The 26,264-nt window shown below is 30.9% G+C and overlaps 1 long non-coding RNA gene across 4 annotated transcripts; it reads right to left on the minus strand.

Moving 5' to 3' along the window:
- Positions 1 to 13,768: 13,768 nt before the first annotated feature.
- LOC134695119 (uncharacterized) lies at positions 13,769 to 26,257 on the minus strand. Of its 4 annotated transcripts, XR_010102701.1 has the most exons (8): positions 26,168 to 26,257; positions 24,988 to 25,463; positions 23,348 to 23,558; positions 22,176 to 22,265; positions 21,649 to 21,699; positions 18,672 to 18,883; positions 15,200 to 15,292; positions 14,896 to 14,910 (listed from the first exon to the last, which is right to left on the minus strand). It is a non-coding gene; the product is annotated as an uncharacterized LOC134695119 (long non-coding RNA). The 4 variants fall into 4 exon arrangements; XR_010102702.1 differs by lacking the exons at positions 14,896 to 14,910; positions 15,200 to 15,292 and adding an exon at positions 13,769 to 14,298; XR_010102703.1 differs by lacking the exon at positions 15,200 to 15,292.
- Positions 26,258 to 26,264: the final 7 nt, after the last annotated feature.

A 26,264-nucleotide genomic window follows, 5' to 3' on the forward strand; every position in this document is an offset into this window, starting at 1 on the left:
GTATTTTAAATTTAATACTAATCCCGCTTTGATCTCATCTGCATTTGCAAGTTTGGAAAAAGTAAATATAGAGTACTTATACCTTAATATCAAATAACAGTTAAATATTGTGACTCGAAGTCATAAAAGAGAGTATTTTTCATCTAAAAAGTAAAATTACAAAGGACTGATCCCCGAGGAAAATTTAAAACAGAAAGTCCCTAATCAAATGTTAAAATCAAAAACTTAAACACATCAAACGAATAGATTACAACTGTCATATAAATGATTCGGTACAGATATTTTCTTATGAAGGATTTTATCTTTTTCATAGCTAGGTAGACTTTTCACTTACATGTATATGACAGTCACATACTGTCCGATAATTTTGCTTTTTGTCCACCACTTTTGCGTTATTTCCGTTTCGCTTTTTGTCTGATAACTTTCTTTTTGGCCGATACTTTTGCTTTTTATCCGTTGCTTTTTGTTCGTTTTCCTTTTTTAGAGCACCTGGCCTAGAGGGCTAAGTGAGCTTTTCTCTTCTTGTCGTAGTAAACTTTTACAAAAGTGTTTTTCTCTGAAACTGCTGGCACAATAAGAGAAAATGTGGCTAAAACCATCCTTATGGTATCTAGTTTCAAAAAATTATCCGATGACCCTCCTAATAATTAAGATGACCACCATGTTTAAAAATTGAACTTTGGGGTAACATATAGATTTAGGCTTATATCTCTAAAACCAAAGCATTCAGAGCCAATCTGACAGGGAGTAACAATTGTCATCAGGTCAAGATGTATCTGTTGAAACATTTTCCGACACAACTGATAACAAGTTTTTGGGTTGCTGCCCCTGCATTTTTACGATAATTTTATTTGATTGTAGTTTTATTGAAGAAGTGATAACGACTAAGCTTACTTGTTATAACGACTAAGCTTACTAGTTAATACGACTTAGATAACAACTTAGTTACCTTGTTTTAACGACTGAGTTTAACTTGCTCACTTAAAACCTCTTATTGTATAGATACACTGTTTTAACAGAGTAATGTTTGATTACGATACTTTTGTTTGTTCACTGATATTTTCCACTTGTATCACACATTAATTTCAAGAATTCAATCGTCTGGGTAACCGAGACTTGTTCCAGGTTTTATTATATTTCTCTTTCTCTTTCGGGAGTCATAACAGGGGAATCTGTCTTTGGTAGGTACATATAAAAAAGAAAAGATGTGGTATGATTGCCAATAAGACAACTCTCCACAAGAGATCAAAATGACATAGAAATTATTAACTATAGGTCACCGTACGGCCTTCAACAATGAGAAAATCCATACCTCATAGTCAGCTATAAAAAAATGACAATGTAGAACAATTCAAACGAGAAAATAAACGACCTCATTTATATATAAGTAGAGGTTCTAAAGAGCATGTGTCGCTCACCTTGGTCTATGTGAATATTAAACAAATGACGATGATGGATCATGACAAAATTGTGTTTTGGTGAATGTGATGTGTTTGTACAACTAACTTTACTGAACATTCTTGCTGCTTACAATTATCTCTATCTATAATGATATTGACCCAGTAATTTCAGTGGAAAATGTTAATAAAAATTTACAAATTTAAGGAAAATTGTTTTAAATTGACTATAAAAGGAAAATAATTCTTTGGGAGGTCAATTGACTATTTTAGTCATATTGACTTATTTTAAAGTCTTACTTTGGTATATTACTGCTGTTTATCTCTATCTATAATAATATTCATAATAATAACAAAAAACGGCAAAATTTCCTTTAAATTATCAATTCAGGGGCAACAACCTAACAACGGGTTGTCCGATAACTGATTAACAATCGCACCCCAGTCAGATTTGCTCTAAATGCTTTGGTTTTTGAGTTATAAGCCAATAACTGAATTTTATCCCCTATGTTCTATTATTAGCCGTGGCCGCCATCTTGGTTGGTTGATCGGGTCACGCCACAATTTTTTAAACTAAATACCCCAATGATGATTGTGGCCAAGTTTGGTTAAATTTGCGCCAGTAGTTTCAGAGGAGAAGATTTTTGTAAAAGCTAACGACGACGGACGCCAAGTGATGAGAAAAAAAGCTCACTTGGCCATTCGGGACAGGTGAGCTAAAAAATTGAAGGAATAACAAATATGTAACACATAACACATAAACAAACGACAACCACTGAATTACAGGCTCCTGACTTGGAAAAGGCACATACATGCATACTTTATTTATAAGAAATATACCGAAAACTTTTTTCCGCATTTACGAATTTTGTAAGTATCGCATTTCAGTGAGGAGGAAAAAAATAAAACAATAACTTGTACTTTTGCCGCCTTACAGACTTGACCAATTTTAAAATAAACAGTGTTGATGTATTTATTTCTAATGTTTGGTGGTTGTTATGGGTATTGATAAAACTGCAAGTACACATGCAACGTAGTGTAAATTTACTTTAATGCAGATTTTGGCATACCAATAAAAAGAAGATCCACTAAATAACATTTGTTTCAATTCAACTCAATCCAAGAAAAAAAATGAATTCACAGTAGCTACAACTAACACTTTAATCTACCTTAAATCAAAAGTTTATCAAGTGGTATAAACTATGAAATCTGGGACTAAACTGTAATTTAGCAAATATACATTGTTTCTCGTTTCTCGTTTTGTTTATATAGATTAGACCGTTGGTTTTCCCGTTTGAATGGTTTTACACTAGTAATTTTGGGGCCCTTTATAGCTTGTTGTTCGGTGTGAGCCAAGGCTCCGTGTTGAAGGCCGTACTTTAACCTATAATGGTTTACTTTTTAAATTGTTATTTGGATGGAGAGTTGTCTCAGTGGCACTCACACCACATCTTCCTATATCTATTAAAGAATTTACTTCATAAAGAACGTGTGTATATCAAGCTAGACGACCAACAACTACTTGAAACTAAACAAAATGGCTACATGTTACAAAAGCAGACTTAAGGTAGATCACAAGTATATATTTTTTGAGACAGAATTTTTTATATTTTGCCAAAATAAAGATTATTCTATGCTCTTTTCAAAAAAATTGTAAAGAGTATGAGTCATCGGACTATTTTTCAAGCTATGAGTCGTTGAAAATTGCCAAAATTTGGTTAGTTAGTTCATAAAAAAACACATTAGTGTGCATCAAAAAAATTCTTTGAGATAGAAATTTGAAATAAATTGTGAAAAGAAAGGTTTCATAATATGTTTTAAGAAAATAAAAAGAAAACATGATGTCACCGAACTTGTTTTCTTGCTATAGTAAAAATTAAAAAAAATCCCTATTAGCCCAGTAAAAAGTTTGTACTAAAAGAGTTATCTCCCCTTAAATGGCTTATTTGATTTTTTTTTTAATTTTAAAACAAAAAAAATTATATTTGTTAAAATATTTTATATAATAATATTAATTAACAAGTTTTCGTTAAATAGAAAAAAAAAACCAGTCTAACTATTGCATTGCAAATCTGTCTCTAAATTTGCAGATTTAGGTTAATAACTAGACCGATTTTGTACTGTAATTGTACAATCCAAGATGGCGGTATACCATCAATCTACCTTAAGGACTAAATTTAGGACTAACATATAGTGCTTCGTCGGACTGATAGTCCCTTCATATTTAAATGAGAGCGTTCTTTAAATGTGTTACTCAAAATATAAGATTGACCGTACAAAGGTAACTACTATAACCATGACCCTTAAGTTTAAATTTGAAAGCTTTGAAACCTTACCCAAGTCACTGGGTTTTAGATAGAGCTTCTTACATCAGTGACTGCCGTGTTAAAAAACCTTCAAAGAACATACTTAGCCTAATGTCAAGATTATCTTTTTCATGGTTAGGATACACATCAACAATAGTCACAGACACGAAGGGTGCTGTTTACTAAGCGGATTATGTGATTACAAATTTTGAATTTACCGAAAAACTACGGATTTTCTTATCCCAGGCATATATATATATAATACCTAAGCCATTTTTGGCGCAATTTTTTGGAATTTGGGATCCTCAATACTCATTAACTTTGTACGTGTTTGGCTTTATAAATATTTTGATATGAACGTCACTGACGAGTCTTATGAAGACGAAACGCGCGTCTGGCGTATTAAATTATAATCCTTGTACCTTTGATAACTGTTATAACTCAAACTGAGGGAAACCACATATATCAGAGAACTACGACTCAGCAGAAACACAAAACTAAAATGTAACACACACAGACACGAACGATAATATAACAATTGCCATTTTCCTGACTTGGTTCAGGACATTTTAAGACAAATATTGTGGGTCGAACCTGGTATGCGGCTAGCGAAACCGCGCGCTTTTATGGAAAGATGATGTCTACATTAAAATGAATAAACGAATAATTGCAGGAACGTTCAAGACAACGAAATACAACTAACCATTACAGTAGAACATTTCGACATGCTGATAACTATCAAAGTTACCATGCTTATAATTTAATACAGTACACGTCAGTGTCGTCTACATTACACTCATCCGTGACGCTAAACTCAAAATGGTAAAGACAGCCAAACAAATACAAAGTTGAAAATCATCGGTGACCAAAAATTCTGAAAAGTGATGACAAATATGGTTAAGGTTATCTATTCCTGGGATAAGACAATCCTTAGTATTTAGAACAATTCTTACTTTTAACGGACTGCAATAAATTTTGATACTCTGCAATATTCGTTCTCAAAATGGATTGTTTTGAATCTTTGCAAATTGGCTAAAATTCTATGTTTTTTGCCTGAAATCTAATGAATTTCTTTTTGTTTAGAGAAATTGCATCAAACTTTTAAATACTACAGCTTAATTCAATTTTTCTTAGAAAAAAAAGACAATTCTCAGCTACTTTCAAATTCTTCCTGCAATAACAAAAGAAAATAAATAATATACATACTAATATTTTAGCATTTCCCTGTTCTAAGTCATATTGTACTTTTAAATTTATACAATAAACTAAATTTTTAGCCTTCTGAAATCTTACATTCAAAACTCAAGGCTAAATTTTTAGCTTTCAAAGATTCTCAATTAAATGTAATCAGCTCGAGTTTTAACTATAAATTTGATCAGTTTGAACAAAAACAGTTGATACATGGAAAAAATGCTAAAGTTTTAGTAAAAAAAAAATAACATGTTGATCGCAATGCAATATAGTAAATTGTAAATTATAAGCCTGGTACCTTTGATAATCGATTTTGGAGATGAAATTTAGCGACTTTAGCGATCATTATTTTGATTTGATCACGAAAATCACGAGTAAGAGTTTACATTTAAGTTTTGAAACAAGCACTAGAATTGAATGTCCTACAACATTCATAAACTGTCATCAACATGTAGAATAGTTTATCATTATTATACTAATCGACTTTTGGTGGGATTTTATTTCTCAATCTGTAGGAATTATGTGGTTTTGGTAGGATTGATATTCTTTTCGACATTTTGAGATTGCCTCAGGCATCAGCAACCTCTTCAATACTATAAAACTATAATTTGTACCAGGCAGTATATATATTGTACATATGCCTCATTCAATGTAAAGCGCTAGAAATTAATAGAAATGTACTCTTTTGTAATTAAAGTGATATAGTTCCATCTTTTGCTAATATGTGTGAACAAGATAAGTTTAGTTTCATTCTGAAAAGTAATGATACAGATATTAGTACTGTAAGTGTAGCTGGAATAAGCGATATGTATGATTTGAACATTCATTTAAAGCAAAAATAATGTTGTTAAGAACTTTTATAGTATTAATGCTAATTGTTAATGGCTTGAATTAATAATTTTGTATGAATAACACCTCCACGTAATGTAAATATAAAATATGTATCTCTTATCATTGAGAAAATATGTTTGGTTTGTTTTTTTTGTTTTTGTCTGTTTGTTTGTTCATTTTTGTATTTGTATTTGTATTTTGTAAATGTCGGCTGGTATCATTTCTGTATAGGAATTTACACCAATAAAATTATTTGATTTGATTTTATGCCTATGGTTTGTCTATAGTATGTGTTGACACTTTAAAGTAAATGTCTTCTATTATAAGGACTCTATATGAGGTCAAAAGACATGGAACATGGTATTTGAAAAAAACGAGAGAAAGTTTAAATGAAAACCAGACATGAACTCTGGTTACAATTCATATTTTGTTTACATATTTTCATACAAAATAAAACTAGCAAAACTAGTTATATATAGAGATTAAATAACGTTCAAGTTACCAAGTTTCTCCTCCTCTTCTGGTATGCTTATTTCCCTTGAATACAATTATCATTTATATTAAGAAAACACGAACAGTTGATGTATTGTAATATTACAATAGAGTAAAAACAACTTTGCGCCATTTTGTAATCATAAACAGTCTGCGTCCTTCAAATGCTTTAATTATATTTGATGAATTTATGAAATGTCAAACGTTTACGTGATTTTAACATTTAAAGCGCCTTTATGATTAACATTTTGTCTTTAAAACGCTTGAATAATTGTATCACCTTTAGATTATTTGGTTCTTTAATTATTAATGTTACAGCTTCAATAAAAAAAATATCATTATACATTTCTAATTTTATTTAACTGTTCCGAACTTAAAAGATTCTATAGACACACATTTGTGATATATCAGCTAAGCATGTTCAGATTTGAATGACAATATTTGAGTTAAGAACCTTTCACTTGAGCTTCTCATCAGTATTTACATGAAGATCAATAATAGGAGATTAATGAAAACCAAAACAAATAGATAGATGTACACTTAAGTCATGTAAGTATACGTTATCAGTTTGTGTAAATGCCTTGTACTTAATTCAAATTTCAGAAACGTACAGGCATTTTTGTTGCTAAATCCACGAAATGATATATCAGACTATACATTGTTTCCCTACATACTTCAATTCATACAACAATACACTTAGGTTTAATTGTAATCTTTATATTATTGGTGATTAAATTAATCAGGTATTAATAACCAAATATTCAGCTGAAACTTCTACTTAAAGAACCTTCAATTGGTAAGTGACATTCCACATAATAGTTAAATTTGAATATTGTCTATATCGCAAATTCATTTTATTTTGATATTTTAAAACATAACTTAACATGCATTGATATCCAGGTATTTATTTTTATATATTTTATAAATGAGGTACCAAGGATAAGTCTTCCGAATTGTGATAATTTCATTATGACATAATTAATTGTGATGTAATTGGTTGCTTTATTGTGATGTCCCCACAGCTGGCCTTCGACTATTTTATCTTTTTTGTGTGTTATTTTGGCACTTCAACTGTTTGTTTTGTTTTTTTACATCCTTAGCTTTCTAATATAAGGTTCTGAGCGTAAATGATGAAGATCAACCCAGAATAGCTTCATTTTTATCACTTTTGCAGCGATTTTTGATATAAACGGTTATATTGGTCTGACCCCAGTCACGAACTGTTTTAAAAATGCTATAATATGTAATATGTTAAACAACACGGGCGGAAAATGTAAGGTAAACTTTGTTTGCTATAGTGGACAAAATGATGACGACAGTGCAACGTGTGATTTTGGAGGAAATTACCGATGCTCACGTTTTTATATATAATATGCATGTTTACCACTCTAGTTTGTAGTTCAGAACCTTCCTCTTAAGCATGTTTACCTTCTCATCCACTGGAGGTATGACTGAGAATGTCAACCGTTAAAGATAAGTGCAAAACAAAACAAATAAAATGATATAAACCATAATAAAAGTTAGTAGCCCAAGCAAACGCTTGCATTCAGTTATACAACTCTACACATAAGTCGACATTTCAAAATTTTGGCATTGACAATTATGAAATCATTTGTGCGCTCCCGCTGAAGCATCCAGAAAAGCACTCTGGGGACACTTTGTTTATGAAATGTAATGGAATTTCTACATGCTATCAATTTTTATGTATGCATAAAACAAGTCCTTCATTTTTCGGCGAAAGCTTATAACTTTGTGTTATAACTTAATGTCTATAAAGTGAGCTGAAGTTTAATACTGGTTTTATATGGCTGATTCACTCGTTGAAATTGATCTTTTTCTATGGAGAACACTTGTTCTGCTGACAGAAATGATAGGGTCCTGATATTTTGTGTACTTTAATATCCTATACTCTCATTCAAGGTTTATCCTTAACTTGGTCTCAACTTTTGAATAATCTCTTTCAACTGTGTCTCTGAATGTTATTTCTGACTATACAGCTTATATGTATGTTCAACTTGGCGTTTATTTTTGTTGTAGTTCAGTTGTTTTGCTGTTCTATTGTTTTCCTCTTGTAGTTGATTGTTTGGTTTTGGTTTGTAATCCGGATTTGTTGTTATTGTTTAATTAGATTTATGACTATGGCGGTATATTACTGTTGCTTTCAGTACGATTAAAGAGTTTTTTCATGATGAAGGCTATACTGTAATATTCATTTTCTTTGGCTGGATAGTAGATCATTTGGCAATCATTAAACCTTACCCAACTATAAAAGTTATTTCATGTCTAGAGTTTATTACTATGAAAGGAGGAAAATAAGAAATAAAACTGTTATGTTGAGAAACTTTAAAATACCCCAACAAGGAGAGTCTCAGTCCACGTTAATACAAAAATTGAAAAAAGGGCACTGTCTCTTGTCAAATGAGGTAAAAAATTATAAGCAACAAAGCAACAAATTCAACAAGCTAAATGAAACACAATAATACATCAAGACAATAACAAACAATAAAAAGCATAAACCTGGTGGAACTGAAACCATTTTTTTAAATTATGTCCTGTACCAAGTTAAGAATATGTCAGTTGTTTATCAGTTTGTCCGTTTCTATAAACTTTTGTTTTGGACAGGCTATTTGCGATGTTTTTTTACTTAGATTTTTCTTGGAGTTTAGTATTTTTGTTGTTCCTTTATTTCCTTTTAGCGACTGATTCGTATAATCAACAGACCTTGAGTTCTTAAGGATTCATTAAAAATATGGCCATTTCAACATGTTCAAATCCTTTTTTTCTGTTTTATTATTTTCAGTATGTTTCTTCTATCAATAAATCAACAACTACTAGAAACTTATATATGATTAAAATAATTTATTAGCATAATAAATACATAACAATAAAATAATGTGATCATGTGATACATGTAAACTATGGAATAACAGAATACCATTAGCCAGGGCTGCCACCTGTTAACTGTTGTTGTCCTACTGGTAAATTACGAAAAGGGCTATTTGTAATAGGACCATGGTAAGGTGTTGCATAGGTACATTCTGAAAGCTGATTAAGTCTTTCATGTCTATACTCAGTGCATCTCAAACAAATGCAAACTGGTAAAATGTGCACTAAATAATGAGCATGACAGGTTTTAAGTTCATGCAATAACCTCATAAAATCTTCTGCACTTATATGTCCCTGTAAATTAACTCCATGTAAATTAAGTAAATAAAACTCATTAATGACAGAACGATACATTGGTTTGATATAAAGCGAATGAATTGCAACAGCATTTTTTGCACTGATTTTTCGTGGCAGAAGCAGTTTAACAAAGTCTGTTTCCAGTTGGAACTTTTCAATCAGTGGAACAAGAAGAGCTGTTTTGCCCTCTCTGCATCTTTTTACTTCACTATTGTCATTTACTAAGCATTTAAATAAAAAGCCTAATGTGAAATTGCGATTATACTCTGATAAAATAATTTCTATTTCTATTACATCATTTTCATTTTGCATTTGCATATAATTATTAACAACATCTAATAAAAACTCACTTCTTTTTAGTGCTAAATGAACTTTGGTCTGGGGCGCAATGGTAACCACACTGGGTTCACCATCATGACCAAAGTTTAAATGAAGAATTAGCTTATTCATGATAGAATTGCAATATCCCTTTTCCTTTTTTTCCCTAACTATTTAATTATAGTTCCCTATTAAGAATAATATTCTTGCCCGCCCCAAAAAGGAAAAAGGATAGAAGCAGATATGTTTTCAAGATGCTTCTACACCATAGCAAACCTTCAGACAATCATGTGGATAGTGTTTTTAAAACACTCTTTGAATGTCCAAACATTTGGTCTTTAATGTGACCCTTGAAGGTTAATCAAGAATCAACAAAATATAGTTTAATATATCCAATTATTTTTAACAATGACAAAATATAAACAGTTTATAACTAATTCTTAAAATTCATCATTGCAGTGGGTCAAACAGCATAAAACTTCTATAGGCCACGGTGGACTGAATATAATATATATTAACTAGAGGCTCTAAAGAGCCTGTGTCGCTCACCTTGGTATATGTGAATTAAACACAGGAAGCAGACAGTTCATGAACACATTGTGGTAAGGTGATTGTGAAGTGTTTGAACATCTTACTTTACTGAACATTTTTTGCTGCTTACAATTATCTGTCTATAATGAACTTGTCCGTGTAGTTTCAGTGGAAAATGTTAGTAAAAATTTACAAATTTTATGAAAAATTTAAAAAATTGATTATAAAGGACAATTACTTCTTAGGGGGTCATTTGACCATTTTTGTCATTTTGACTTATTTTTGAGTCTTAAATTGCTGTACATTATTGCTGTTTACAGTTTATCTCTATCTATAATAATATTCAAGATAATAACCCAAAAGAGCAAAATTTCCTTAAAATTACCAATTTAGGGGCAGCAACCTAACATCGCGTTGTCCGATTCATCTAAAAATTTCAGGGCAGATAAATCTTGACCAGATTAACAATGTTACTACCTGTCAGATTTGCTCTAAATGCTTTGATTTTTGAGTTATAAGCCAAAAACTGCATTTTACCCCTATGTTCTATTTTCAACCGTAGCGACCATATTGGTTGGTTAGCTCGGTCACAAAACACAATTTTTAAACTTAATAGCCTAATAATGATTCTGGCTATGTTTGGTAAAATTTGGCTTAATAGTTTCAGAGAAGAAGATTTTTGAAAAAGTTAACTTAGATTTACGAAAAAATTGTTAAAAATGGACTATAAAGGGCAATAACTCCTAAAGGGGTCAACTGACCATTTTGGGTCTAGTGACTTATTTGTAAATCTTACTTTGCTGAACATTTTTGCTGTGTACAGTTTATATCTATCCATAATAATATTCAAGATAATTACCAAAAACAGTAAAATTTCCTTAAAATTACCAATTTAGGGGCAGCAACCCAACAATGGGTTGTCTGATTCATCTGAAAATTTCAGGGCAGATAGATCTTGACCAGATAAACAATTTTACCCATTGTCAGATTTCCTCTAAATGCTCTAAATGCTTTGGTTTTTGAGTAATAACCAAAAACTGCATTTAACCTCCATATTCTATTTTTAGCCGTGGCGGTCATCTTGGTTGGTTGGCCGGGTAACAAAAACACATTTTTCTAGATACACCAATGATGATTGTGGCCAAGTATGGATTAATTTGGCCCAGTAGTTTCAGAGAGGAAGATTTTTGTAAAAGATCATGGAGATTTACGAAAAATGACTAAAATTGACTATAAAGGGCAATATCTCCTAAAGGGATCAACTGACTATTTTGGTCATATTGCCTTATTTGTAAATCTTACTTTAATGACCGTTATTGCTGTTTTCAGGTCTCTCCATCTATAATAATTTTCAAGATAATAACCAAAAACATTAAATTTCCTTAAAATTACCAATGTACGGGGCAGCAACCCAACAATGGGTTGTCTGATTCATCTGAAAATTTCAGGGCAGATAGATCTTGATCTGATAAACAATTTTACTCCATTTCAGATTTGCTCTAAATGCTTTGTTTTTTTAGTTTTAAGCCAAAAACTGCATTTTACCCCTGTGTACCTTTTTTTTTGCCATGGCGGCTATCTTGGTTGGTTGGCCGGGTAAAAAAACACAAATTTTAAGCAAGATACATCAATGATGATTGTTGCCAAGTTTGGTTTAATTTGGCCCAGTAGTTTTAGAGGAGAAGATTATTGTAAAAGTTAACGACGACGGACGACAGACGACGGACGACGACAGACGACGGACGACAGACGCCAAGTGATGAGAAAAGCTCACTTGGCCTTTTAGGCCAGGTGAGCTAAAAACATGTTATGAAAACATATTATGCCAACATGAATCGTGAAGCAATACAAATAATTCTAAAACTTTCTGATCACTGTGCTCTTAAAATTACATTCTGAGTTTTTTTTTTAGTCAGTAAAATTTGAATGTATTTGCAGCTTTATTTGGATTCATTTTAAAATTTTGTAAAATTTAAACCATTTTAAGCAATGTATTGTACATGGTATATTATGTTTGAGGTATTTTTTGCACAGTTCATAACAAGCCTTTTTGCAATTATATACAAGTTATCACATGTACAATATTTCTGTACATGATATAACATGTACAAAATTGCAACTTGATATAACATGTACAAAATTGCAACTTGAATACAACATATATAAATATTTACATGATTTATGTACATATATATACAAAAAAATATCCTTATTACCGTTGATTCATTTTTTATCATTGTTTTCAGAAGTTAAAATATATATTTCTCAATCAATTTTGTTTTTAAATTTAACACTGTAGCATTTATTTCTCATCCTAGCTGTACTCTAACAGTATAATGACTTGAACAGGTAAAAACTTACTTTTTCATTCAATCCAATAAAGAGACAATTTTGAGCATAATCTCTTCATCCTGGCTGAACATTAACAGTATGAAGATCATTAAACACAAGTATTTGTCTTTTATTCAATTCAATAATTGACAACTTGTATATCCAAGCAGAATGATGAAGTAAAAGGATTATATCTATATACATTATGGTTCATATTATAGGTAAAGAAAAATAAAGTTCAAGATGCATGATGCGTGAATATTTTGACATTCATGTTGCAAAAGATTATCCACAAATTCTGAAGGTCCACAAAAAAACTGATAATGTAACAAAACATGGAATAAATAAAGAAACTATACCTATTCACAGAAACTTAAAACATTGTTTATATAAACAAACAACAACAATAAAATATTAAAGTCACAAGATAGTCATTATTATATCATTATCCTCACTGTAACTAAAAATAACTATAAGGTTCAATCTCTTTCACTGAAATATAACTTTCCTAATTTTCTCATTTTAAAGATAAAAACTCTTTCATTCAATCCAATAAAGAGACAATTTTGAGCATAATCTCTTCATCCTGGCTGAACGCTAACAGTATGAAGATCATTAAACACAAGTATTTGTTTGTTTTTTTATTCAATTTTAAAATTTGACAAAATTGATATCCAAGCAGACTGATTAAGTAAAAGTATTATATCTATGTATATATATCATTGCAAAAATCAAGGTCATCTTTGAATTGAATTTTCTTTATATATATTAAGTTCTTGCTAAAAAAAATCAGACTTAAGCAAAACTTTACTGAATTTGAACTTTTCGGATATGTCCCTGTTATACACATGGAAACTTTTTTCTCAAGCTTCTTATACTATGTACATGATATATTTTTTTTGCTCAATCACTAATGAAATACAATGGTGAAATAATAATTCGCTTTTAGCAGCAAGTATGATTTAGTTCTGTCAAAATAAGCTAAAATCATTGATAATGAATTATTCACTTGCAAGTGAATAATTCAACCTCATAGAACTTGTATTAATGTGAACTTCAATTTAACTCCTTAGCTTGAAATGGATAAAACATGAATTGAATGTGTAAAATTATTTAAAGGAAAAGAATATCAACATTGAAAGTGAAACAAAGGTAAATCAATTGATTAACTGATTTGATCCACAGAAAATCATTCTTATACAGATAAAAACGATGATAAACATTAATGTTTCATCTATAATATAAAATTAAATAGACCTAGAATAATCCAAGAGCATGAATTTGCTTGATCTATTTATATCTATATTTATGTTTACATCGCTTATATGGTCATTGAAAGACTTTAGAGGTCAACTCAATAATTAATTAGATGGCGGTCTAGACTGCGAACACACGAAATGTAATTTTATACCGTGTCCTCTTAATAATTTTTTTTAGACTTTAAATAGGTTGGATAAATGTTAACATTATTCATTATTATAAATCAAATACTAGAAATTAAGTAAAGTCGGTGAACATGAATTTGACAGCTAGTGCCCCTTTAACATTTAACATTTTTTTTTACAAGTTCTTTACACATATCTTCCTTCTTTTTCTTTTTTTCTCTGTCTTGTTTACATATGTTTTCAAGTTTTTAATAGTACCAATATCAGTCAGTCTTACTGTACACTTCTTGGATTCTGCTGCATCTATTTTCTTATTTCCTGATCTTTTTCTGCCTACAAAACATCAACTTATTTTACTAACTAAAAAGACTATTATTATGCAAATACATTGCTTTTAAAACTAGAGGCTCTAAAGAGCCTGTGTCGCTCACCTTGGTCTATGTGAATATTAAACAAAATCTTACTTTGCTGAACATTACTGCTGTTTACAGTTTATCTCTATCTATAATAATATTCAAGATAATAACCAAAAACAGCAAAAAATCCTTATAATTACCAATTCAGGGGCAGCAACCCAACAACGGGTTGTCCGATTCATCTGAAAATTTCGGGGCAGATAGGTCTTGACCTGATCATCAATTTCACCCCCATGTCAGATTTGCTTTAAATGCTTTGGTTTTTGAGTTATAAGCCAAAAAATGCATTTTACCCCTATGTTCTATTTTTAACCATGGCGGTCATCTTGGTTGGTTGACCGGGACACCGGACACAATTATTAAACTAGATACCCTAATAATGATTTTGGCAATGTTTGGTTAAATTTGGCTAAGCAGTTTCAGAGGAGAAGATTTTTTAACCAACTATTATTTTATACTAAATGATTTCTCACCTATTTCTGATTTTTTATCTTTTGTCGATGAATGATTAATAGTCCTGTAATTGCATCTGAAATGAAAATCAGGATTTAAAAAAAAAAATTCATTCTAACCTTCCCTGAAATATTTGTATGGAATTAAAACAATTAAAACTATTTTAAATTTGCATTATGAAGATGAAACTTCTTTTCACAAACTGTTATCATCCTTTTCCAAATCTGAATAAAATTCTTTTATCAGTCAAATCTTCAAAAGTATACAAGTTGCAATTCAGAATGTAAATAAGATTTAAAAGACAAACTGTGAAAAAAAAAAATCTTTGGACTGATATAAAGTTGTAAAAACTTTAGATTATTTACCCTTTTTAGTATTTTTACCAATCCTTTCATATTCTCCAGTAGTTTCACGGATCCTTTCTAAATTTTGGCAAACATCTATTGGATTATTTAAATCTGGAAAATTAAACAGTTGAGTAAAAATGTAAATGAAAAAGGAGAAAAAACAAGCTTATTCCACCAGGGATGATTCTAGGTGTTTTCAAATTGGTCCCTAAAACATCAAATTGGGATTTTTTTTAGAATAAAATCTAAGACGAAATAACATTGATTTCCTGTAAAAACGTAAAATGTATATCATTAAGTTTAACCTTTACACTGATGTTCATGTAAGTTGTAACATTTTGAATAATTCTGGATGGGTTACTGTAATTACATGAATATTTTTGAACATGAGGCACTTGTCTATCATCTTAGCTATAGTTACCTAGGCCGATTCCAAAAGCATTTCAGCTAACATAAATAAACCACTGAAAAAAATCATTCATCGGGTATTTTTTCAACAGCAGGTCATCTCTATAAATTTACCTTAATTCAAATGGAATAAATTATATGTTTATAGAACACAACCTTCAATGCCATGACAGGCAGAAATTGGTTTAATATAAAATAACATATTAAGGTGTATGCAGTAATATAAAAACAAGAAACTGGAAAACAATAACAAAATGTGACAGATTTCTATTATTCAGATAATGAGTATTCTAATGCAATTTGGATGTAACAATTTTTTTTTCATTGGCTAAAATTTGCTGTCAAATCCACAGTTGGTCAGGCTTAACTAAGGAGGGACCCCCCCCCCCCCCCCCCCCATTTTGAATTGATTGAATCAACAAATGTTCGATTACTACTAAATAATTGAAAATAAAACAACACCTACCTTGAATTTGGCGTTTTAATGTAATTTTATCGTAATTTGAAGCGTACGGGTAAGGTAATAACCTCCAGTTTGTAAGTTTTCATTTGTATGACGTCACGTTTAGCCATGACATTTTTGTGCCAAAATAATTCATTAAATTTCGCGTTTTTTTTGTTTCTAATTGTCAAGTTTAGTCGTTTTTTAAAGTTTTAAAGTTTTATCGTACTTTTTCTTTTTGTAATGCATTAGAATCGGAATAACAGTACTGTACTTGAACAGTTGTCACTGTCAATTTTAATTTGATGGTTGCAAATCACTGTTTTACTGTCTCTGATACTGTCTACTGTGTAACAATTGACGGTGGCAACTCTTCAACTACAGTACTGTTATTTCTAATGTAACAGAAAGTAAAAAAAAATATTGTTTTCTCTCATAAAAGTTGTACCTTTGTTTCCTGAATGATGTATTAAGAATGATATAGTGTTGTGCATCATAGATGGAATGTCAGAACTGACAGATAGATTGAAAATGTCTTTATATTTAAAGCTGAGATATGAAGTTAATTCATCTCTCACTTCCTCAGATATGCCTCTAGTGTTGTCAACATAATGGTTAAACAGGATCTCCAACTTTTGGCAATGATTTAAATGGCTTATAATTCTGCAGATACTCTATAATTTCAGCTTTCATTTCTTTTGCTTTTATAACTAAGAAGGTGGGCATTCCTGAGGAAATATTTTTCATTTACTTCAATTAAAATAAATAAAAAAAAGTATATAGGAACATGTAAGCTGTATTACTGTGAATTCATTTATTTTCGTGGGTACCAGTTTTCGTGGATTGTGGAAAAATTGTGTTTTTTTGTATATTTCATTTCATGGTTTTTATTTAAGAATTGAATGCTTCTTTTTGTAAATTTATTGGGTGGTAAAAGCGTTGACCGAAGTACATTTTGTATGAAGCGCGGAAGCGCTTCATTCTAAAAATGTACGCACGGTCAACGCTTTTACAACCCTATAAAGTTTCAAAAAGAAGTATTCAATACTTATAATTACATTGTTTTAGCTATAATCATGAAAACACGATTTTTATCCAGTTTTATTTAATTCACCTGTGCACTTTTTTGTGGGACCTCGTGTCATCATGCATGATAAATGTTATTGTCTGATGCAATTGTTTACGGAATAACATGTTAGCCAATCAGAATAACGTATTATAATGAAACTTACATCTAATGTAATTATTATGTGTTGAAACAAGCCTAGAGAAATTTGTGATTCACCTACACCCACGTTATCCACAAAAATTGGTATCCCACGAAAATCAATAAATCCACAGAATCTTAAAATATAAGCAAATAAATTGTTCCTCCTATTTTTATTGCATACAGTTTAATATCTCATTTCAATTTCACTCATTTGACTCATGTGTAGATCTTACTTTGCTGAACATTTTTTGCTGTAACATTTTATCTCTATATATCTAAAAAAAAAATGAAGATAATAACCAAAAACAATAAAATTCCCTAAAAAATAACTATTTCGGAACAGTAACCCGACAATGGGTTGTTGGATATGTTTGAAAGTTACAATGCATATAGATCTTAACCTGATAATGACTTATTTTTATACCTAACTTCGCTGAATTTATTTACTTTAACTTCTCTCTATCTATAATAGAATTAACGATACAATGAAATAACCAACAAATCAACCATTTCGGGACGGTTACCAAACATGGGTTGTCCAATTGCACTGTTCATCTTATGGCAGATAGATCTTGTTCTATTACTTACATAAACCTCCATTATTTTTGCTCTAACTGCTTTAGTGAGATATAAGCCCAAAACTGCATTTATCCTTTATATAAATAAGAAGACGTTGTATGAGTGCCAATGAGACAAATCTCCATCCAATTCACAATGAATTCAAATTTAACAATTGTAGGTCAAAGTAATGCCTTCTTCACAGAGCCTTGGCTCACATCCAACAGCAAGCTATAAAGAGTCCCAAAATGACCAGTGTTACACAATTCAAACAGGAAACAAAGGGTCTTATCTATTCACAAAACGAGAAACAATAAACATATATGAAACACACCAACAAACGACTTCCACTAAACAAAAGCCTCCTGACTAAGGACAGGTGCATATAATAAATGCAACAGGTGTGAATGTTTTAACAGACGCCAACCTTTACCCTAACCTCATTTACAATAGTATAACTTTACAACATGAAAAGACGCACTAAAAAATTTAATTGAAAATGGCATAATTCTATTAAAAAGACACCAATTTCACAAAAACCACTAAACTATGTTCTTTTTCTTAGCAACAGCATCAAGATTTGTTGATGAATCAAATCATCAATTAAAATTTATAAACTATATACCCTAAGGAACATTCACTTTAAGTCCTTTTGAAGTATTTGACACATTAATTTCAGAACGGAAGATTCTGGAAATAATTCATGAGGATTATAGCAAGTGATGGCATAAGCTCAAATGACTATCTGGATCAAAAACTAAATTTCAGGATTTTGAATGGTTAAAGTAATGGTATTAACTTTCATTGTCCCCTATGTTAGCTTCCTCTTTTTAATGGTAATAGGTATATAACATATTTATATTATCACTCACCTTTTATTGCTTTTAATGGAGAACTATCTTCACTTGTAAGGGATTTCCTAGCTTTTAATGGAGAACTATCTTCACTTGTAAGGGATTTCCTAGCTTTTAATGGAGAACTATCTTCACTTGTAAGGGATTTCCTAGCTTTTAATGGAAAACTATATCTTCATTTGTAAAGGATTTCCTAGCTTTTAATGAAGAATTGTCCACACTTCTTTTTCCTATAAAGAAATTAATTGTAAAGTGTTAGAAGTGAGTGTTACGAAGAAACTTGTGTATTCTTTTTTAAGTCAGCTTACTGCACAGTTATGTCTAGAACAGAAAAAATATATCAACATACAAAATATAGAAAATACCTACCATTTCTTGCTTTAAATGGAGAACTGTCTTTGCTATTTAAGGATTTCCTAGCTTTTAATGGAGATCTGTCATCACTATCAAAGGATTTCTTATCTCAACTACTTACAATTATGTCATAGTTTATTGTTATACCTTGGTTGTATCAATAAGTGTGTATGCATAAACTGTTTCTTAAATTACTTAAAATGTTAATATTTATATGTTGTATCCTATAAGATCAATGAAAATAGGCCTATTGTGTTTTATTTTTGTACTATCAATTCCAAGTTTACTTTCCACAGCAGTCACTGTGACTCAGAGTGAGAGAAAGTATATTCCACTTCGTATCTTATCACCTATTTTCCTACGTTAGTTCTAGGAGGAACCCCATTCCTAACTCTTCAAATAATTAATTTTCTTTGAGTCAGTGATCATGACTCCTTTCCGTACAAATTTATCGGTTCAAATTGCGATCGTTTTAAATAAAATACAACATTTATTGACAGAACGAGCTAATACTGGACATGTCGTTTGACTCAACATTTAAGGAAGTGAGACAACTCGAAACGATAATATGGTAGACTCCATTTCGCCTGAAGGGGTGTTCTATGATGATGACTACATTCATTTTTTTTAAATGATGCATATGATTTACAGATATGCAACAACAATAACCCTCAATAGCAGACATTCATAGAAAAGATCCCATGAGATATAAATTAATTGAGTGGGGAATCCAGAGCTAAAACCCCTTGAAGTCAAGAAATCTATACGCATGCGCATAATTACAAAAACAAACCTTTGAGCAAGATCGTATATTAAATGTTGACTAAACGACCTAGATGGTTCTCTATTTCTTTATGGAATTACAATGATCTTAAATATCAGTTTCATAACAATAACATATAAGAAAAACTCCACTTCATTTCTTATATGACAAAGATAGATTTATCTGAATTCCGAGAACTATCGTATTTTATCAAAACTGGGATTCCCTCTGACGTGTTTCTAAATTTATAAAAACACTCAATATAAATACTGCTTAATTCTGATTTTCCGTGTTGTTAAAAACACGCATATAAGTCAATGGAATTATCAAATAACATGTTATCACTCACCTTGTATTGCTTTTAATGGAGAACTGTCCTTGCTTGTAAAGGATTTCCTAGCAATTAATGGAGAGCTGTCCTCAGTTGTAAAGGATTTCCTAGCTTTTAATGGAGAACTATCTTCAGTTGTAAGATATTTCCTAGCTTTTAATGGAGAACTATCCTCACTTGTAAAGGATTTCCTAGCTTTTAATGGAGAATTGTCCTCACTTGTAAAGGATTTCCTAGCTTTCCTACCTTTTAATGGAATACTGTCCTCACTTGTAAAGGATTTCTTACGTTTCCTAGCTTTTAATGGAGAAAATTCCTCACTTGTAAAGGAATATACACTTCTTTTTTCTAAAAAGTAATTAATTATAAGATGTTAGAAGTGACTTGTTAAGATGAAATGCTTCTGGCATGCAACATAATAAGCCTGATACATGTATAATTGAGTAGGAAATTTGTAGATGTGTAGAACAACAGCAATAAGTATTTCTAAATACAAATATTTAAAAATACCTACCATGTCTTGCTTTAAATGGAGATCTGTCATCACTATCAAAGGATTTCTTATCTTTTTTACCTAGAATTATGTCATAGAACTTTTTTTTATAGCTTGGTTATCTATAAAAGAACTTAAGTTAAGTGAGCAGGATCACATACCCCACATCCCTATATTGTCACTAGGCAAACAAAATATAAATCTATGATTTTCATCCTTCCCCCCCCTGACAAAGTGGTCCACCTTAACCGATATCCAGCACTTCATTGAAATTTATAGGAAATCCAACAAAAAATAAATGTGCTTTCTACATGTTCTAGGCATAAAGCAAAAATCTATGATCTTTATCCAGTCTCCTCGTGAAAAAAGTCTCCCTCCTCTTATTTCTGTCAATAACAATCCCATCCAAGCTTTTTTGATACCTATGGACCAGTCAAAAATATTTTACCTTTCGTAACTTAAGTTGCATGGGGTATAAAAAATGTGTATAAATAAACTGCCTAAATTGTTAGTATTCTTTGTTATATCATATCTCCCCAGGTTGGCATAAACATGTTTCACAAATATTGAAACAAGATATCTACAGAAACAAGAGTCTCATTAAAGCCTGAAATTACTCACCTCTAATTTTTAGGGGCAGATTTTTTATAAATGATTATATATAATTCATGATGCCTTAAGTACAATTAAATACATTTTAAAAAATGATATTTCATTTTTCTGCCAAAAAGCTAAAAAAAATAGATCAAAATCATCTTTTAAGAGAAAAAATGGAATAAGAGGTGAATTTTCAAATTTCAACTTACACAAAAGAACAACCTATCTGGTTTTATACTAAATCAATACAAATATAAAAAGTAAATAATATACTATGCAGAGTTAACATCTTGCACTATCAATGTTACTGGAGCATATTGATAAATATGTAAGATGGTTCAGACTTATCTGTAGAACCCAAACTGTTGTATGTTCAAAGAAATACTTGTGCAGTAGAAAACAGTACTAATCAGAACATTATAAATTAAAATACTTACACAAGTCAAGAATTACTTACTTGATTTAATCTGGTCTGATGTCCTTTTTGAAAACTTTTTGAATATTCTTCCTACAATTTTTTTTAAAAAGTGCTTGAATACGCGTTATCCTTAAAACAATGGTGAAGTTATTACAAAGTCTTAACATAATGTCACAAAGTCTTCATAACTTCCTACATTTTAAAGATTTTGCTTATTGTTGAAGGCCAAACAGTAACCAATAGTAGTTTACATCTATGCAAATTGGTCTCTAGCTCATTGTTGTCTCCTTGAAAATCTTTTACACATTTTATATTTTCATTAATTAACTTATTGGAAATAAAATCAATTTGCTCTTAGGTCCATGGCCAGTTAAACACGTTTCTACTATAAACCAGCAGAAACCAGTCAAAAGTCAATTTTATAATGATGTCAAACTTGAACTCGTAGAGAGCTTATTTTATACTTGTTCAATGTCGTAACTGGGTTTGGTACCAATGGCAATTATTCCACATATATGTACTTACGTTCAGATGTTTTTTTCAATATTCATTAATATGAAACTCACCTTCAACTGGACCTATTAAAGCTTTGCCTTTTCTTGTCTGGCATGGAGAAATCTTATCATAATACTTCTGAGTGTTACTAATATACATATCTAAAACATAAATTAGAGGCTCAAAAGACCCTGTGTCGCTCACCTTAGTCTATGAAGGACACAGATGGATTCATGACAAACATGTGTTTGAAGATCTTACTTGACTGAACATTCTTGTTACTTACAATTTTTCTATCTATAATAAACTTGGCCCTTTAGATAGAAAGGAAAGTATTTTGTAAACCAATTTACCAAATTAATGAAAATTGTTAAAAATTTATTATAAAGGGCAATAACTCTTTCAGAGGTCAACTGACCATTTTGGTCATGTTGACTTATTTGTAGATCTTACTTTGCTGAACATTTATGCTGTTTACAATTTATCTCTATCTATAACAATATTCAAGATAATAACCAAAAAAGGCATTTTTTTTTCAAATTACCAATTGAGGGGGAGGCAACCCAACAATCATTTCTCCAAATCATCTGAAAATTTCAGGGAAAATAGATATTGACTAGATACCAATTCAATCCTTTGTCAGATTTGTTCTAAATGCTTTATTTTCAGAGTTATAATCTTCACTTTACCCCATATGTTCTATTTTTAGCCATGGCGGCCATCTTGATTGGTTGCCTGGGTCACTGCACACATTTTTTTTCTTCAAAAAGATACCCCAATAATGTTTGTGGCTAAGTTTGTTTAAAATTGACTCAGTAGTTTCAGAGGAGAAGATTTTTGTAAAAGTTAACAATGATGTCGACGGAGACGAACAAAGGACGAGGAACGCCAAGTGATGAGAAAAGCTCACTTGGCCTTGTGGGCCAGGTGAGCTAAAAAAGCAATGAAAATTCTTTGATTGCAGCAGTAAAGTTAAAATTTAACCTTAAATAGTGACAAACGTTAATGACTGATGAATAAAACTGAAAGTGCAATGCAATGTGATATATGTGGAAATGCCAATGTAAAAAAAACCTGCATGTTTAACCCAGCCACATTATCTATGCATGTGCCTATCCCAAGTCAGGAGCCTGTAATCAGTGGTTTGTTTATGTGTTACATATTTGTTTTTTGTTCATTTTTATATTTAAATAAGGTCGTTAGTTTTCTATTTTTAATATTCAGAATGGTTACATTTGTGTACCTTCTAATACTTTGAGAGTATTTAAAACACGCTGCCATGCATCTTTTCTTAAGTAGGTCTTCGCTGAAGTTTGTGTTTCGGGACATATTAAACAGAATATCTGTATGACTCAACAGATTTTCTGGCTTTGTTTCCACTTCTTCTTCAATCACAAACAGTACAGACTGTGCTCTTAAAACAGCATCTAGATCAGCCATATGATGTAAAAAGCCTGAAAAATTAAGATCTAACTATGTAGTTGAAACTTTTAATAAAATTTTGAAAAAGAGGCTATCAATAGGATGTGCTATTTCAAACAAACACTGAATTCAAAAGTCCTCCAGGGGCAGGTAGGAAAAAGTGGATATGACATTTGAAATCATGCAAATGGTTTAATCATTCAAAACAAATAAAACTTAACCTTAAATTGTGAAAAAACGTTAATGACTGATGAATGAAACTGAAAGTGCAATGCAATGTGATATATGTGGAAATGCCAATGTAAAAAAAAATTTGCATGTTTAACCCAGCCACATTATCTATGCATGTGCCTATCCCAAGTCAGGAGCCTGTAATCAGTGGTTGTCGTTTCGTTTGTTTATGTGTTACATATTTGTTTTTTGTTCATTATTATATTTAAATAAGGTCATTAGTTTTCTTGTTTGAATTGTTTTACATTAATATTGTCATATCGGGGCCTTTTATAGCTGACTATGCAGTATTGGCTTTGCTCATTGTTGAAGCCCATATTTTTGTCTCTTGTGGACAGTTGTCTGATTGGCAATCATATCACATCTTCTTTTTTTTTATATATAACAATATCATTAGTGGTTCCCCTTTAACAGCTTATATCTACAGTTTTCACATTTGAAATAAGTTTTTTTGAAGAATATTATACTTTTTCACATAAAAATAGACTGTCCATTTCAAACATACTTTTTAAGACAACTAATTTCTTTCAATGGCCACTTTTGTCCTAGCTTACAAAATTGGAATCAACCATATTTCCTATTTTCAATCATTTGGTTTGACCTTATGGTTGTACAGTCACAAACAAACTAAAATTGGAAGAACAAGGATGTGTCCAAAGTACACGGATGCCCCACTCGCACTATAATTTTCCATGTTCAATGGACCATGAAATTGGGTAAAAAATCTAATGTGGCATAAAAATTAGGAATATCATACCATAGGAAACATGTGTACTAAGTTTCAAGTTGATTGGACTTCAACATCATCAAAAACTACCTTGACCGAAAAATTTAACCTGAAACTCACACTTTCATTTTCAATATCTCAACACCATAACTCCTGAACTGTTTTCAGCTGGACCAAATCACTACTTTCTTGTAAAATTCTGGACCCAAATTTTTTACAGTGTAATTTCACCCCCTACTTACAATTTGAAGCATTAAACATGGAGAAATAAACTTGGAAGGGGTATAAAAATTATTGGCAAGTAACCCACTGTTAACACTAGGGACTATATTAATCAAGGGACGACAATTGTGGTCTCGGACCTACTTACCAAATCCCATTGACTTATCACAAGTAGTTGCCTTTAAACAAATCTAAACACAAACTAATACATGTAAACTAAGCAAAATTTCAAAGTCAATATTCTTCTGACAGAAATAAAAGAGAAGCAAAAACAGACAAACCTGAATCAAAGTTGGATGGTCTGTGTATCAAAGTGCATGTAATAGTGACATGAATTAGACTTGGTACATGTACACCAAGGTGTTGCAAGGTGATTGGATGAACATTGTCACATAAATATTTTAGGATTGATGATCTTTGCTCCTAAGTAAAATTCCTAGTTTTATCAGCATAGTCCTCACAACTATTCGCGGGGTCTCCTACTTTTGGCATTAATTTAATGTAGTTGAACAATTTTGAATATATTTCAAAATATCGAGATGCATATTGCTTCTATCCAGCATTAATTTTGAAAATTCGCCTTTAGTAAATTTCTGTGCTTGATCTGACGTATTTTCGGGACAACATAAGAGGTTTTTGTGTTGTTTGTCCTTTGTTGATGAGTTTCATCAATCTTTTGTACATTAGTTGATTTTGTTTCAGAATTGTCTTTTCTTTTAGGAGGTTCCTCTTTACATAAATTTCTGATGATTTCCCCCTACAAATAAATTTAGATATTTAGATACATTAAAATTGTAGAAAAAAATTTAGAAACGTTAAATGGAACAAACATTATAATGATAGTTTATGACTGAATATAGATCTTCACAAATCTTTAGGTTGTAAAAGTGATGTTGGGTTTCCTCTCTTCTTCATTTAAACCCTCATACAAGTTTATAGATAACACTTACAGGTTACATCTTCATACTCTGAACATAATGCAAATCATCTGATAAATAAGTATTGTTGAAGCGCAGCAAAATGTGAAGTATACATTGTATCAACAGAATTTATGAGAAAGTTTTAAGTTTTAAGAATTTTCAATTATGAAAATAATGCAAAGTTCATTTCTGTAATCTGAATGTTTTTCTTCTCTTGTGTGATTTTTTCATAATGTTGAGCTTCAATATACATAATATATAGATTTGAAAACAATATCTACATTTATTTCAGTGTTTTTATTTTTTACTCTGTAAATGTTATATACTAACAATTTCTTACATATTTAAAGAGGTTAACATCGTAAGCTGTAGGACTGTTTTTTCCTGAGGCCCATAAGAATATACATGTATTACTTAGGTGTACACACATTTTTATATCAATTTGTAGTCCTTATTCAGCTCCTTCATTTCAAAGATTAGTGCAAGAAAACTTTAAAGTTCATACCAAACTACATGTACATTATCATATCATTGACACTACCTTGGCAGCTATTTTAATTACTTTATTCTGCCATTAGCACGAAAATTGCTTGAGGACGATGTGCAGAGCTCACAATTTTTCACATTCACATTGTTAT

Source organism: Mytilus trossulus, chromosome 13 (genome assembly GCF_036588685.1).
Source record: "Mytilus trossulus isolate FHL-02 chromosome 13, PNRI_Mtr1.1.1.hap1, whole genome shotgun sequence".
NCBI classification, from domain to species: domain Eukaryota; kingdom Metazoa; phylum Mollusca; class Bivalvia; order Mytilida; family Mytilidae; genus Mytilus; species Mytilus trossulus.